The sequence below is a fragment of the Macaca thibetana genome, chromosome 1 (genome assembly GCF_024542745.1).
Source record: "Macaca thibetana thibetana isolate TM-01 chromosome 1, ASM2454274v1, whole genome shotgun sequence".
NCBI lineage: Eukaryota > Metazoa > Chordata > Mammalia > Primates > Cercopithecidae > Macaca > Macaca thibetana.
The window spans coordinates 110005587-110019125 of NC_065578.1; the positions used below are offsets into that span (position 1 = coordinate 110005587).

At 51.9% G+C, this 13539-nt stretch overlaps 2 protein-coding genes across 6 annotated transcripts in view; both read right to left on the reverse strand.

The window, feature by feature from the left end:
• LAMTOR5 (late endosomal/lysosomal adaptor, MAPK and MTOR activator 5) overlaps positions 1 to 13539 on the reverse strand; it is a 301434-nt gene that overhangs the window by 203240 nt on the left and 84655 nt on the right. The window lies entirely within an intron of this gene.
• Positions 1 to 13539, reverse strand: part of KCNA2 (potassium voltage-gated channel subfamily A member 2) — a 38329-nt gene that overhangs the window by 13341 nt on the left and 11449 nt on the right. The window contains exons 1-2 of one of the 5 annotated variants that reach the window (XM_050746308.1): positions 11512 to 11749; positions 4414 to 4553 (exon numbers count right to left, since the gene is read on the reverse strand). The exons of 1 other annotated variant lie outside the window; for it this stretch is intronic. The gene's annotated coding sequence lies outside the window, so the exon portion shown is untranslated. Of the gene's footprint in view, positions 1 to 288; positions 375 to 631; positions 981 to 4413; positions 4554 to 11511; positions 11750 to 13539 lie in introns of those variants that run through there. 3 more of the 5 variants (XM_050746299.1, XM_050746295.1, XM_050746286.1) reach the window with 3 other exon arrangements.

Consider the following 13539-nt stretch of genomic DNA (forward strand, 5'->3'; position numbering starts at 1 on the left):
CACCCACCAGCTCCTCTCCGTGCCCTCCGCCCCGCGCCACGCAAACCCCAGAGGGTCCCGAGCCCATTCTGTGCACTCTTCTTGAGCAGGGTGCAAGTTCCCCTTGATCTCCCCGGTCCAGGACTTGCCGAGCGGACTGCAGTGGTCGGCAAGGGCTTGCCCGCCCGGAACTCAGCCCGAGCCTGCTGCGCTGCAGGCTGCGCCGCCGGATGCCCCGCAGCCCCTTTGGGCGCCGCCGCCGGGCAGGGAAGGCAGCACGCGCCACGCAACGCCCCGACACGGATTTACCCTTCCGGATGGGCACCGGGGCCTCCATGTTCCTGGGTTACGGCCAGCGCCGGCAGAACCCCAGCAGCGGGCGGCGGCGGGGTGCGGGCGGCCAGCCGGGAGCCGGCTCTGCAGTCCCGCGGGCGGCGCGTACGGAGCTCCCGGCCGCCGCCCGCAGCCGCACCGCGCCACGCAGCGCCGCACCTGGCTCCACGGCGAACTCGAATTAAAGGGGCCGGTGGGGGCCAGGGCTGGGGCGGCAAGCTGCCAGCCGCCGCCACCGAGCTCGTCACCTCGTTGGCCCCCGGGCCTCAGCCCCCGCCCCGCGAGGAAAACATTCTTTGGCAGAGCCCGGCTTACTAACCAGAACCTCCAGGAGAGCTCAGCTGGGTGCTGCTGGGCCGGGGAGACTGGGGAGGGCAGAAGTTGAGGGGCGCTGGTGAGAGAGGCTCCTGCCAACGTAATGAAGTAGGCAAGGAGGAGATAATCAATAGCAGCTATCCCAGGCCCACGGCGGGATCCAGCCCCGCGGGAGACGTGTTGCTATTACTGTGGTGCCGCCAGACAGGATCTGCAGACCCCTTTCTTGCCCTTTCTCCCGCCGTCGCGACCCCTTCTCCAGATCGGCTTCCCACCTCCCTGTTACCCAGCAAAGATTTGGCTTCACAGGGAAATGCAGCAGGTGCGGTCCGCAGTGTGGCAGAAACTCTTCTGCTGTGTTCGCCCCCACCGACAGGAGCCGCAGGAACAGGCAGCACTGCAGGGCTGGCCCTCACCACTCCCCGACTCCCTCCCCCAGGGCCCGGGCAGGGAAGGCTGGGGGACACGCTGCTGCCCTTGGGAAGAGTCAGCTACTCACAAAACGGGCCCTCCGGCAGAACTTGCAAAGCCAGCTGGCCCACGGGGCTCTGAACTTGAGAGTGCAGCTTACAGCACCCTAGGTGGGCAGACGAGGATGCCCTTTGCTTTTGGGAAATGTGTGTGGGCAGCCCAGCCTGCCTTCTGCCTAGATAGGGCATCTGAGAAGGTCCAGGGTGCTTTGGGGAGGCATAAGACAGCCTCAAGCCCCTGCTAGTTCTGTTCTCCAGGTCCCTGTCAGGGTCACCTAGACAGGTGTGCCAAACAGTGGTGGTTCCTTGAGATCAGACTGCGGTAGATATGGAGCTCTGGATTCAGAGGGGCTCTAGCACTGAGAAGTCCCCACTGGGCACTCCCCCACCCTCCCGCCAGGAAACCCTCCTCTCTATGTGTGTGCCTCATGGGGAGAGCCCCGAAAGCCCATGAGGCCCGACTCCGGATTCTGGCATTTCGTAGTGGTAGTCTGTGAGGTGTGGTTGAAGACTGGGAGCCTGCCTAGAGCTGCAGGGGGTGGTCTGGGAGGGCAGTGGCCTCCAGGAGCCTGAAGGATGACAGATGACTATAGAGAAGGGCTGGTATGGTTTAGAGTCCCTTGAACCTGGCCTGTCAGTGTCCCAGTCAGTGAACGGCTCGGGTGTTTTGGAGGCAGCCAGATGGAAGTGTAAATCCCTAACAGTTACTAGGTAAGTTATTTCACTTCTCTGGGCACCAGTGTCCTCCTCTGAAAAATCAGGATGTCCCTAAGGGTGTGGTGAGGTTTTAATTGTTGAATGAGTTTAGCATCCAGCAGACACTGAATACATGACGATTTCTCTGCTCTGCTTCCTTGTGAAACTCTCCTCATAGCTCTCAGCCTCCAGCTTAGCTCTGGGGTGTTTCTCCAGGCTCCCAATCACCAGGTCCTTGTTGCCCTATTCCCTCTGCTTCCCAGATTGCCCCACCCTTTACTCTCCCTGAGATCTCACCATTCCCACCCCTCTACCAAATTGACCGCCAGTTCCCTTCCCTATATACTCTTTTTGAAAGCCTCCCCTGACCAGCACCAAGGGGCTCTGTTTCTCCGACTTGGCACACTGAGTTCTCCTGTCATTTAAAGTCAGGTAATCCTGTGTGGCCAAAGTCAGATGCTTTATCCATTTGATCATATGTATATATTTCCTTTGCCTTCCTTCTTGAAAACAGAAGCTGTGGACAGAGAAAAGCCCTTGAAGGAGAATCAGTTGTCATAATTGGTGACATGGGCTTACCATGTGTCAGACCCTGTGCTAAGCACTTCTAACCCAGGGCAACATTTAATCTTCACAGCCCTAGAAGTTAGTGTATACATTAGTACCATTTTATAGGAAAGGAAATGGAGGCAGTGAGAGGTGAAATCACCTGCCTGAGGTTAATAAGTGGTGACTCTAGGACTGGAATTAGTTCTTTGTGATTCCAGGACATGTACCCTTAGCTCCCACACCACACTGTGCAGGTAGAATGAGTAGCCCTTGAATTTCATTTCCCTCTTTGAGATCTTCCTCTGACCTCTGCTTCTATTTTGTGACTTGGCCTCAGGGGTATGTTGTCCTCTCTCTATCCTTTAAACTTAAGTGTGAACAACAACAAAAAAAGAAATTAACTAAAGAAGGAAAAAAAAAAAAGAACCATCATAACAGTTGTTCAGGCACATTTCAGGGCTTCTGCCCTGAAAAGTATCTGTCAGTACTTGGTTTGGCAGTGCTGTGTAGGAAAAGAACTCAGGCCCTATTCCCAGCACTGACGCTTGCTAGCTGTATGAACTTGAGCAAGTTATTGACACTCTCTGAGACTCCTACTGTTCGTTTCCTAGTTGGTTGAATGGGAGAGCAAAGCTACTTTACAGGGTAATAAGGACAAAATTAGTATAAAGAATGGACAGCCAGCTAACTTAACTGAACCGCCTTTCCAGTTCTGTGGTGGGCTCCATTTCTGATTTTTGGCCACACAATAGCAGCCAGAGTGTCCCTTGATCCTTTCCCTGGGCAGGGTGAAAATCCCCAAAGACCACTCCCTTCCCTTTGGTTTGGTTTCCTGCTTGAGAGCCAGGCCTTGCCCTCAGCAGAGGGAAGGGCTGTGGTGGCTGTCACCGTGAGTGATTGGTGACTACGGTCATCTAAAAGAAGAGTTTATAACTGTGTGTGCATACACACCCACACCCACACAGAGGGACTGGAGGCAGAATCTCTTAGTTCTTCCCATTTGTGAATCTTCTCAGGTGTCACTCCCAGGGAACTAGCTCCCCTTCCTGGCATGACTGCCACTTCTGCTTGATGCTCCCCACCAGCCCACTCACCCATGTGCTGGCACAGTCCGCACTCACCCATAGGTAGGCAGGGCAGGAGGACACTGGACTGACAGCCCTCCAGAGATCATTTGATTTAATCCTTGCCACCAGCCAGTGGGAAATATATCATTGTCTCTATTTTACAGATGAAGATACTGAAGCTCAGAGAGGACCAATGTAATTTAGCTGATTAGTAGTAAGGCTGGAACAGAACTCAAGATTGTGTGACTTTGTAAGTCACCATGCCATTCTACTGTCCACTTTTACTGTTAGCTCGGTGCCAGGCCTCTGGGCTCAATTTCTGGTCTCAGGAACAGAGATTCCCCAGGGGTCGTCTCTCCTGGAGGCAACCTGACTTCACGCCAATCTGGTTTAGAAGGGAGTTGGTGCTGGTGATTAACTGTTCATACCTTAACTGAGGGCCTTGAGGCAGTGGTGGTGCAAGAGTCAGGACCCAAAGGCTCCCAAAGAGGAGGACAAGGCAAGGCATCTGACCAGGACTGCAGTCTATGTGACCCAAGCTCACTCACTTGACCTTTCTGTGTAGCAGTTTACTAATAAAATAGGTAGGACACTAGGCCCCCCTACCCCCTTGCTTCATAGGCTTAAAGAGAGTGAGGAAGGAAGGAAGGAAGGAAAGAAGGAAGGAAGGAAAGAAGGAAGGAAGGAAGGAAGGAAAGAAGGAAGGAAGGAAGGAAGGAAGGAAGGAAGGAAGGAAGGAAGGAAGGAAGGAAGGAAGGAGGGGGCGAAGGAGGGAAGGAAGGAGGGAAATGGACCTTCATTGTTAGTGTGTGTTAACATGTCTTTGGTTAGGACTACAGAGGATTAATACCCATGGAGGTGCATGGAGAAGCAAAGCCTGGTCAGTGTGGAACAGGACTCTGTTAAAGTCACTGTTGTTGCTGATGTTGTGGTTGTGCATCTGCCTGACGTTTGAGAACTTCCCTTGGAAGTGGCATGGGCCTCCACTCCAGCCCACTACTTACCTCCAAAGTCAAGGTCAGCCTCCTGCAGGAAGGCTTCTCAGATTAACTTCAGCTGCCTCTAAGGGGCTCCTTCATGGATGCCTGGGCCTTGGCTCCTGTCTTGAATGAGCTGCTACACACTCATCTCACTGCAATATTGGCTAAATAAAAGAATATGTTCTTTTATTACAGGGTGGCTCATGCCTATAATCCCAGTAACTTGGGAGGCTGAGGTGGGAGGATTGCTTGAGGCCAGGAATTCAGTATCAGCCTAGGCAACATAGGCAACATAAGGCTCCACCTCTAAAAATTTTTTTTAAAATTAGCTGGGCATAATAGCTTGTCCCTGTAGTTCCAGCTACTCAGGAGGCTGAGGTGAGAGGATCATTTGAGCCCAGGAATTTGAGGCTGCAGTGAGCCATGATCATGCCACTGCACTCCAGCCTGGCTGACAGAGCAAGATCCTGTCTTGGGGGGAAAAAAAAAAAAAAAACAAAGGCTGGGTGTAGTGGTTCATGCCCTTAATTCTAACACTTTGGGAGGCTGAGGCAGGCAGATTGCTTGAGTCCAGGAATTTGAGATCAGCCTGGGCAACAAGGTGAAACCCCATCTCTACAAAAAATAGAAAAATCAGCCAGCACGGTGGTGCATGCCTGTAGACCCAGCTGCTCGGGAGGCTGAGGTGGGAGGATCAGCTGAGCCCCAGGGAGGTGGAGGCTGCAGTGAGCTGAGATTGCGCCACTGCACAACAGCCTGGGTGACAGGGTGAGAACCTGTCTCAAATAAATAAATAAATAAATAAATAAATAAAAGAAAAGAACATGTTAAGGAATGGCTAATGAGGGTAGTCCCTCCCTCACGGTTTGGAGCTGCTGCTCTGGTTCAAGCAGTGTGCTGGTTGTCTTACCATGAGGCCCCCACTACTAATACTCAAAGGCAGAATAGCAAAGTGGTGGAAATACAGTCACGTGTCACTTAACGATGGGGCTACGTCCTGAGAAATGTGTAAGGTGATCTCATCATTGTGCAAACATCATAGAGTACTTACACAAACCTAGATGGTATAGCCTGTCACACACCCAGGCTGTATGGTAGAGCCTTTTGCCCTACGCTACAAACCTGTACAGCATGTTACTGTGCTGAATAGTGCAGGTGATTGTAACACAGGGGTAACAACATTCACCCAGTTGCCCAAACCAGAAACCTGGATGTCCTTATCAACACTTTTCTTCCTCCTTCACCCGACACACTCCACATGCAGCCAATCACTTGGCCTTGGTGTCTGTTTGCTTCTCTCTGTTTCCCTCTCCCTCCCCATGTCACCCTGGTTCAAGCCACCAGCAAGCACAGTCTGGGCCACTGCAACCCCTGTTGGTCCTGTCTTCAGACTTGCTCCCCTCTGGTCTCTTCTCCCCACAGTTGCTATAGAGACCCTGCTAAAGTGCAGGTAGGATCTGTCACCTCTTCAACTCCTCATTGGCGCCCTATTGCTAGGATCAACCTGCATTTCCTAAAAGGCGAGCAAAGTCTTTCATGATCTGATGTTCCCCTGTCTTCCCTCTAAACCCCCATCCTGGAAGTCCACACTGGCATCACATTAAACGGCCTTGAAGGCTCTAACTGGCTGAAAACAGACAGGTTAGGTTAAGACTTGAAGTCAGACAGGCCTGGGGTGGAGCCCCTCCTCCACTGCTTGCCACTCACATGGCCTTTGGTGGGGTGTTTTTCCTCTCTGAGTCTCAGGTTCCAATCTGTAAAATGGGATTAATAATGCCCAGTGCATGCTCTGAGGATTAAATGAGATAGTGTGCCCAAGGTGTTTATCTCAGTGACTTCCAGGAAGGTATCAAGAAATGTGAGCTTCCAGATGGTTCCAGGTGTTTCTGCTTTGACTCCAGCAGCCCCCTGGCCAGAAATCCCTGCCTTCCTCCTTCTCTGTCACTTCAATGACTTCTTCTGACACTCAACTCATGTCACATCCTCCACGGAGGCTTTCTCAACTCTCTTCCTGGTCTCCACCTACCAACTCTATGCTCCAGACACAGATCTGTCACACCAAGTCCTGAGGGGCCTGTGTTCATCCGCACATGGTCTTCCACTAGGTGGAAGCACCCTGAGGGCAGGGCCATGTCTCTTCTGCCCTTGCATACTGGTGTCTGGTCTAGGCTGGGCACGGAGAAGCTGCCCTGGCAGTGTTTGTGAACCAGCAAACACCAGCAGATGCACGGCCTCTATGGTGCCCACAGCTTAACTGCCTCTCCTTGCCTTTCAGCCCCTAGACTTGGTGTCCTTAGAGGGCCCTCACTTACAAAGAAATTTGAGTTGCCACAGGGCCAGCCAGGGGCTATTTCTGACTCTTGCCCAAGAGGCTGAGAGGGGTCAAGAGGGAAGACCAGCCTTGCACCAGTCATCACTGCCAGGAGGAGGATGCACCAGGCAGCCTCTGTATCAGACGATAGCAGGGCAGGGAGGAGGGTTTCCTAGAGCTGGTGGCTCCCTCTCTATTTTACAGAGAGGTTAAGTATCTTGTTCAGGGTCACCCAGCCAGTCCAGGCAAGAACCAGGGTTTGAACTCAGGCACTGTGGCTCCAGAATTCATGCTCCTATCCATCCTGCTGTGTTGTTCTCATTAGAGTGTTTGGGTATACTGTGGGCTGAACCTGGTCCTGTCCAGTAGTCACTCTGTGCTTTAAGGTCTCCTAAGCACCCATGGTCTTCCAGCTTCTGCTCACATGTGCTTATTGCCTCCTACCAGGGGTCATTCCAACTTTGGACAGAGCTAACTTTTCAGTTGCCTTTGTGGACCAGGAATTATCCTTCTTGAAGCTTTCACTCAGGCTTCTCTACCCACCTGTGGCCATACAGAGCAATTCTTCCTCCCCTCCCCTGCACCTTGCAGACATCAGCACTTTACAAAGTTGAAAACAGTGGCCAGAAGCTCTGTGGCTTCTCTTCTTTGAGGTCATTATTCCCAGGTCCTTAACTCTTCCTTACATGCTGTGGCTTGAGGTCTTGCACCACCCTGGCCATCCTCTGAAGTTTTCTAACTTCAAAGTGGGCCATGTATCAAAGTCTCCAGAGAAGAACACTTTGACCCTGGTGTGGCCCAGTTAGCCCAGAAGGGCAGACAGTATCACTGCTTTTGCTTCATAAACGTAGCCTAAAGCAGGTTGACGCCTTAGTGTCTGCGTTATGTGGCTGAATTAGCTGGGCCTGAAGGTTACTCTAAGCCCCAGGTCCTTCTCTCCCTTTTATGGCCTTTGGTCAGTAGAGAAGAGGAATAGAACAGAAAAACAAGAAGCAACTTGATATCATGGAAAGGCCCTTGACCTGCCAGTTCCTGTCCTGACTTTATTACCAGGTGACCTGGTAAGTCACTTCCCCTCTTTGGGCCCCTGTTTCTTCATCTGTAAAATGGGAAAACTGGGCTACTTCTTGTTCTATGATTCGTTCTTCAACTTTACCTGGCCGAGGAGCGGGAGCCCTAAGCAGACGAATGCATGTATCTCCCTTATCTCCACTGGCACCGTAGGTCCTCCTACTGTCACTATTTTACTGAGAGGACATCAAGGCTCAGAGGTCACAGGACCTGCTTAAGGTCGCACGGCTCTAGTAAGTGGCAGAGCTGGGATCCCAGCCCAGGCCTTGCTGACCCCCACATCAACGGTTCCCCCATCACATCTCACTGTCTGTTTAAGAAGGGAGAAAGGACTTTCGAACATGCCAAATCATTTTGAAAATGAATCCTGCAAACATTCCAAACAGTGCAAACCTGATGCTCAGTGCATCTTAATGATGTTCTCTGAGTCCAAGAGGGGTCATCACAAAGGGAACACAGGGAATCTTTGACTCTGAGGCCTTGCAGAAAGGAGGCTGAAACTGCAGTGAGGAGTTTCCTGAAGTTGAATCTGAGGAAAATGACTGGCTTTACTGGAAGTCTGATGGCCTAAAGCACCCACAGGTGACCTGTAAGAACAGAGCAGGGCCTGCCTGCCATGCACCACTTACCTAGGGCCTTACTCGAATGCTAAGGAAGTAGAATTAGAGGTGCGAAAGACTAGGTAGAAAACAATTGGATAAAAAAATGTGTTTGTTGATTGGAGTAAGCTCTTGCGTGGAGAGGCAGTGGCGCTTGCCCTGGGAACTCAAATCTGAGGCTCTGGAGTGACTCAGCCTCTCTGGCTCAAATATTTTTATTTTTATTTTAAACATACATATGTTCTGAATTTCTTAAAAGAACAAAACATTCTAAGTCCCCTACTCCCGAACTCTCCTGCTAGAAGGAGGTGCAAGTTGGTCACTAGAATGGGGCTATTAGAAAGATTTTCTTTGCCACCAGATGTTCCGCTCCTGATCTTCCTTAAAGGCAATACCTTGGCACTACTTGTTAGTGTCAGCAGCAGGATGCTTTGGTGCTTTGATGGACCAAAGTCTTTGAAGCAGGGGAGGGAAAGGTAGAGGACAGAAGGTGGCTAAAGCATCCTGGCATTCCTGGTATTGCAGAGCCAACGTGTATCTGGAAGAGTACAGGGAAGATGACTTAGGAGCAGAAGAGAGCCTGGGGCACAAAGGACAACTAGGAGGAGGGACAGAGGGTTGGGGACGCCTGGGGTGGAGAACCCCTGTGGTTTCCTTGGCTGGCGACTAGGAGTCTTGGAATGCTTGCTTGTCGCCTGAAATTCCAGGATCATCCAACAGTGCCCCCCAGTGGCCACATGGGTGCAGGGACGTGCCCAAGGAAGTGGAAACCAGATGGGAGGAGAAAAGGGCCTCACTAACTCAGAAAAAGAGAAAACTGACGTCCTTTCTGCCCTCAGGTGTGGTGTAGGGCTCCCCAGGGGTCTTTGGACCTGGGCAGAGCCATGCTTTAAGGGTCCTGCATGCCCCAAAGGAATTCCTCTCTTCTCTGAACTCTGGCCATTAGAATCTGCTGGATTAAACCAGGGATTTCATAACCTGCAGATCCCCAAGTCAGCCTGGAGAGATGGGGCATCTGTAGCCCCCGGCCCAGGTTTCACTTCCTGAGATGATGAGGGGCTGGGAATGCAGCCCCACCCCCACCCCCACCACCCAGGTGCATCTAGTCAGGGTCAGGGCCCATGGCAGTTGTCAGGTCAACTCTCTGGGACAGCAGTGGAGAGAGCAGTGGAGAGGATGGAAGTCAGAAGGTGACTTCAAAAGAAGGCATCTTCAAAAGTCCTTTTTCCCCTTTTAAACAGGCAGTGAGATGTGATGGGGGAACCGTTGATATGGGGATCAGTGAGGCCTGGGCTGGGATCCCAGCTCTGCCACTTACTAGAGCTGTGCAACCTTGAGCAGGAAGTCAGAAGAGTGACTTCCTAGGGGGCTGCATACCACTTCCCTTCTCTTCCAGCCGCACCTCTCCGAAGTCCAGGAGCTTTCAGGAAATAAGCAAAAGTTCTTTCTTTAAGAAACATGGGACCCCCAGAGTTAGATCATAAAGAAGCCAGCATGGTTCCTAAGAAAAAAACAACAGAGCCTGGGAACAAGGGTCTAACTGAAACTCTCCAGGCTATGTGAGAAGGATAATTCCTAACAGAGGCAGGTGCTATGTTCACTCCCTTTCAACAGTTACAGAAACAAGCTTGGTGAGGCTGAGTAGCTTGCCAGTAGCCACATAGCCAGCAGCTGGGTGCAAAAGGCAGGAGCTGAGTCATGGTCTGTCCTCTAGCCCCAGCTCTAAACCAGGCATCGAGCCAAGCACTGTGGGGGACACACAGAGTGTGGCACAGAGGAGGTGATTGATAAATACTAGTTCCTTCCTTAGAAGGATAGATACTGAAGCAGAGTTGTCAACAATTGACTCTAACCCAAGGCAGAATGAATTGGCTTAAATAGAAGAATAAAGTACAAAAGCACCTAATAAGAGGAAAGCCTTCACTAAGGATGGACATTGAGAGATGTCTTTATGGAGGAGCAGAATGTCCAAAGACCCCGAAAGAGGTGTTGAGGTGAGGTTTGGGCATTCTGCATGCGCAATCTGCATGCCTCGCCACCTGGTTCATTCATTCACTCCCTGGAGAAGGGCTCTCTGGAACAGCCTGTCTCACACTGTGTGAGGAGGGATTTTGAGGATTTTGTTCTCTCCTGTACCCCCAGTGCCTGGAGCACTCTGGGTGCTTAATACATAAATACCAAATTGGTGAGTGGATTCCACGAAAAAGGCACAACAGGGACAGACCAGAGAAGCAGCCTCATCTGTGCCAGGGATTCTGCACCAGATGGAGCGCCAGGAGCAAGCAGTGTGGGAGGACGTGGTGAGATGAGAGGTCGATGGGGGAAGGCTGAGAAAGGCCTTGAAGTCATGCTGAGGAGTTCGGGTTGTCCTGTAGGTGACAGAGAGCCATTGAGAGTTCTGAGAGGGAGATCCAAGCTATGTTTCAGAAAGATAACTTGGGAAATGTAGAGTGTAGTGGAAAGGATGGATCTGAGAACAGAAGCAGGAAATGGGTAAGGAGGAGGTTGCTTCACCTCAGAGATGTCAAGGGTCTGGACTCAGGCCATTTGTTCAATGGGTGAATGGTAGAAGGGATGAAGGCAGTGGTGAAGAGAAAAGCACCAAAAGGGAAACACTATAGGGGGTGTAGGATTCAGTGATCAGTGAGATGGGACAGGGAGAGAGACTGTGGAGGGCCTTCGCAGGGCTTCAGAGGGGTGGTGTGTGCAGTGCATGTGCACCTGTGTGTGTGCACTCATGCATGTGTCGAGGGATGGAGCTCACATGGTGGGCAGTTCTGGCATACATGGGGGTTTGTGGGGCTGCTCTGATGGGCCTGTTCCTTGTCAACAGGGCAGATGGCAATGCTGGCCTGATGCTCAGGAGAGAGGTTGAGGGTAGGGAATGGAGAGTTGAGAGTCATCATCATGGAGGGGTCGTTGAAGCCAAGGGCGAGAATGAGATCCCCCAGGATGAGATGGAGTGAGAAGAGCAGGGAGGGGCCGGATGCAGTGGCTCATGCCTGTAATCCCAGCATCTGGGGAGGCCAAAGCGGGAGGACTGCTGGAGGCCAGGAGTTTGAAACCAGCTTGTACAACACAGTGAGACCTTGCCTCTACAAAAAATAATTTAAAAAATTGTCTGAGCAGGATGGCACCCACCTGTAGTCCTAGTTACGTGGGAGCCTGAGGTGGGAGGATCACTTGAGTCCAGGAGTTCGAGGTTACAGTGAGCTATGATCACGCCACCACACTCCTGGCTGAGATGTGAGTGACCTGTCAGTGTGTGAGAAAAGGCATTTTGTCCTCTTTTAATTCCCCTCTGGAGAGTGGAGCCTAGAACCCTGACTGCCTCTGACCTTGCCATCCAGTTGGGGTGTGGCTCTGGAATATGAGCGCCTTTCCTCCATTCTTTCCCTGTGGACTTGCTGCTCTGTGTGGGTTTCCTTTCCTTTCGGAGGTAGGATGGGGAGGCCTGGGTGGCCCTCAGATGACAAAAAGACCCAGAAGAGCCATGAAAAGAACATAAGGAGAGGATGGAGAGGGTAGAGAGCCCTGCTCAGGTGCACTGAACATCATGACTTGGAGTCTAATTGGCAGCTCAAACATGGCATATCCCAAACTAAACTCTTGCTTCCTTCCCATGCCCCCATACCTGAACCCCCATCCATCTGGGTAGCACCACTTCTCCCTCATCCAGTTGCTCAGGCCCAAACCCCGGGACACAGCCTTTGGTTAATCCAGCAGGGATTCCTATGGCCTCTGCTTTCAGACCATCTTCTGAACTAGATGTCTTATCTCCTCTGGCAGGCGAAGCAAACTGGCCCCAGACACTCTCCTCTCACTTGGTCTCTTCACAGGTCTTCCTGTTCCTATTCACGCCCTCGCAGAAGCCAGAGTAATTTTAAAAACAACATGAATCGAGTTGTTTTATGTCTTTGTTCAAAGTCCAATGGTTGTTCACTGCTCTCAGAACTAAACCTGAAGTCCTATGGCCCAGAAGGCTCTGTACTATCTGTCCCCTGGACATCTTTCTGACTTCATTTCCAACCACCCTCTGCAGCTGCCTCCTTGCTGGTCTCCACACCCAGAGAATGCATCCCTGTGGCCTGGCTGTCCCCACTCTGGGAGACTACCCCCAAACATGCTCATGACTTGCTCCCTTCCTTTATGGGGCCTCTGCTTACACATTACTTCCCAGGAGATGCCTGGAATACATTGGGAAAACGAATGGATGCATGTATGATAATACCTGTTTTAACCTTGTGCCTGGCACATGGGAGGTTCTTGCAAGCTCTCCTGTCTCGGCTATGAAATCTGCTTCCACTCCCAAAGGCATGGCTGGTTCTTTGTAAAGGAGGCCCCACCTACACAGAGAAGGTGGAGATCAGCTCTGCAGAAAGGACCGACGCACGAGCTGCCACTGGACGCCAGAGGGCGCCGCATGCAGCGGCATCTGCACACTGCGGTTCGGGCGGCGCTGCTGCAATCTGGGAGGGCTGCAGCCGTCAACGCCTACGCAGCAGGGAGAGACCGGGACTGGACAGCCACTGGCAGGGCTTCTGAACCAGCCGCGCCTGGCTCCCTGCGCATCCCCCATCCCAGGTCCTAAGGGCTCTTAAATAAAAGGTCAGGGGAGATTTTGAGGGTATGATTTTTTTTCGCCACCTATTTGTTAAGGCCTTAAACCCCAGCACCTTCAGTCACCTGAGGTCACATCTCTGACAACACTTCCCCTTCCGCATTCTAAAAGTACAGAACCCAGAAACAGAAGCTTTAGTGAGGTAAAGTAACCTACACCCTCTGCCTAACAAACCCCTCAGCCCTACCCTGGACAGCTCCCAGTCTCTCCAAGCCGACTTCATGTCCTAGGAGACCACCTTTCCCTGTTCAAGTGCCCTGTAGCAAATGGTGCTGTGAACTGCGATTGTGTGAGCTTCCTGAGAGCAGGTTAGTGAGAGAGAGAGAGAGAGAGAGAGAGAGAGAGAGAGAGAGAGAGAGAGAGAGAGAGAGAGAGATTGCGATTTGGTGGGTATGCAGGGCAAGGAGGCTCCTATTAGACTTCTCAGCCCCCAGACCAAATTGGATATCCCTAACATAGCCCTGTCCTCACACATCCCGGTCTCTCCTTCCAGACTCTCTTCTGCTTTCGCTCTGTGTGAACCCTGTCAGGCAGGTTAGCCTTGGAGG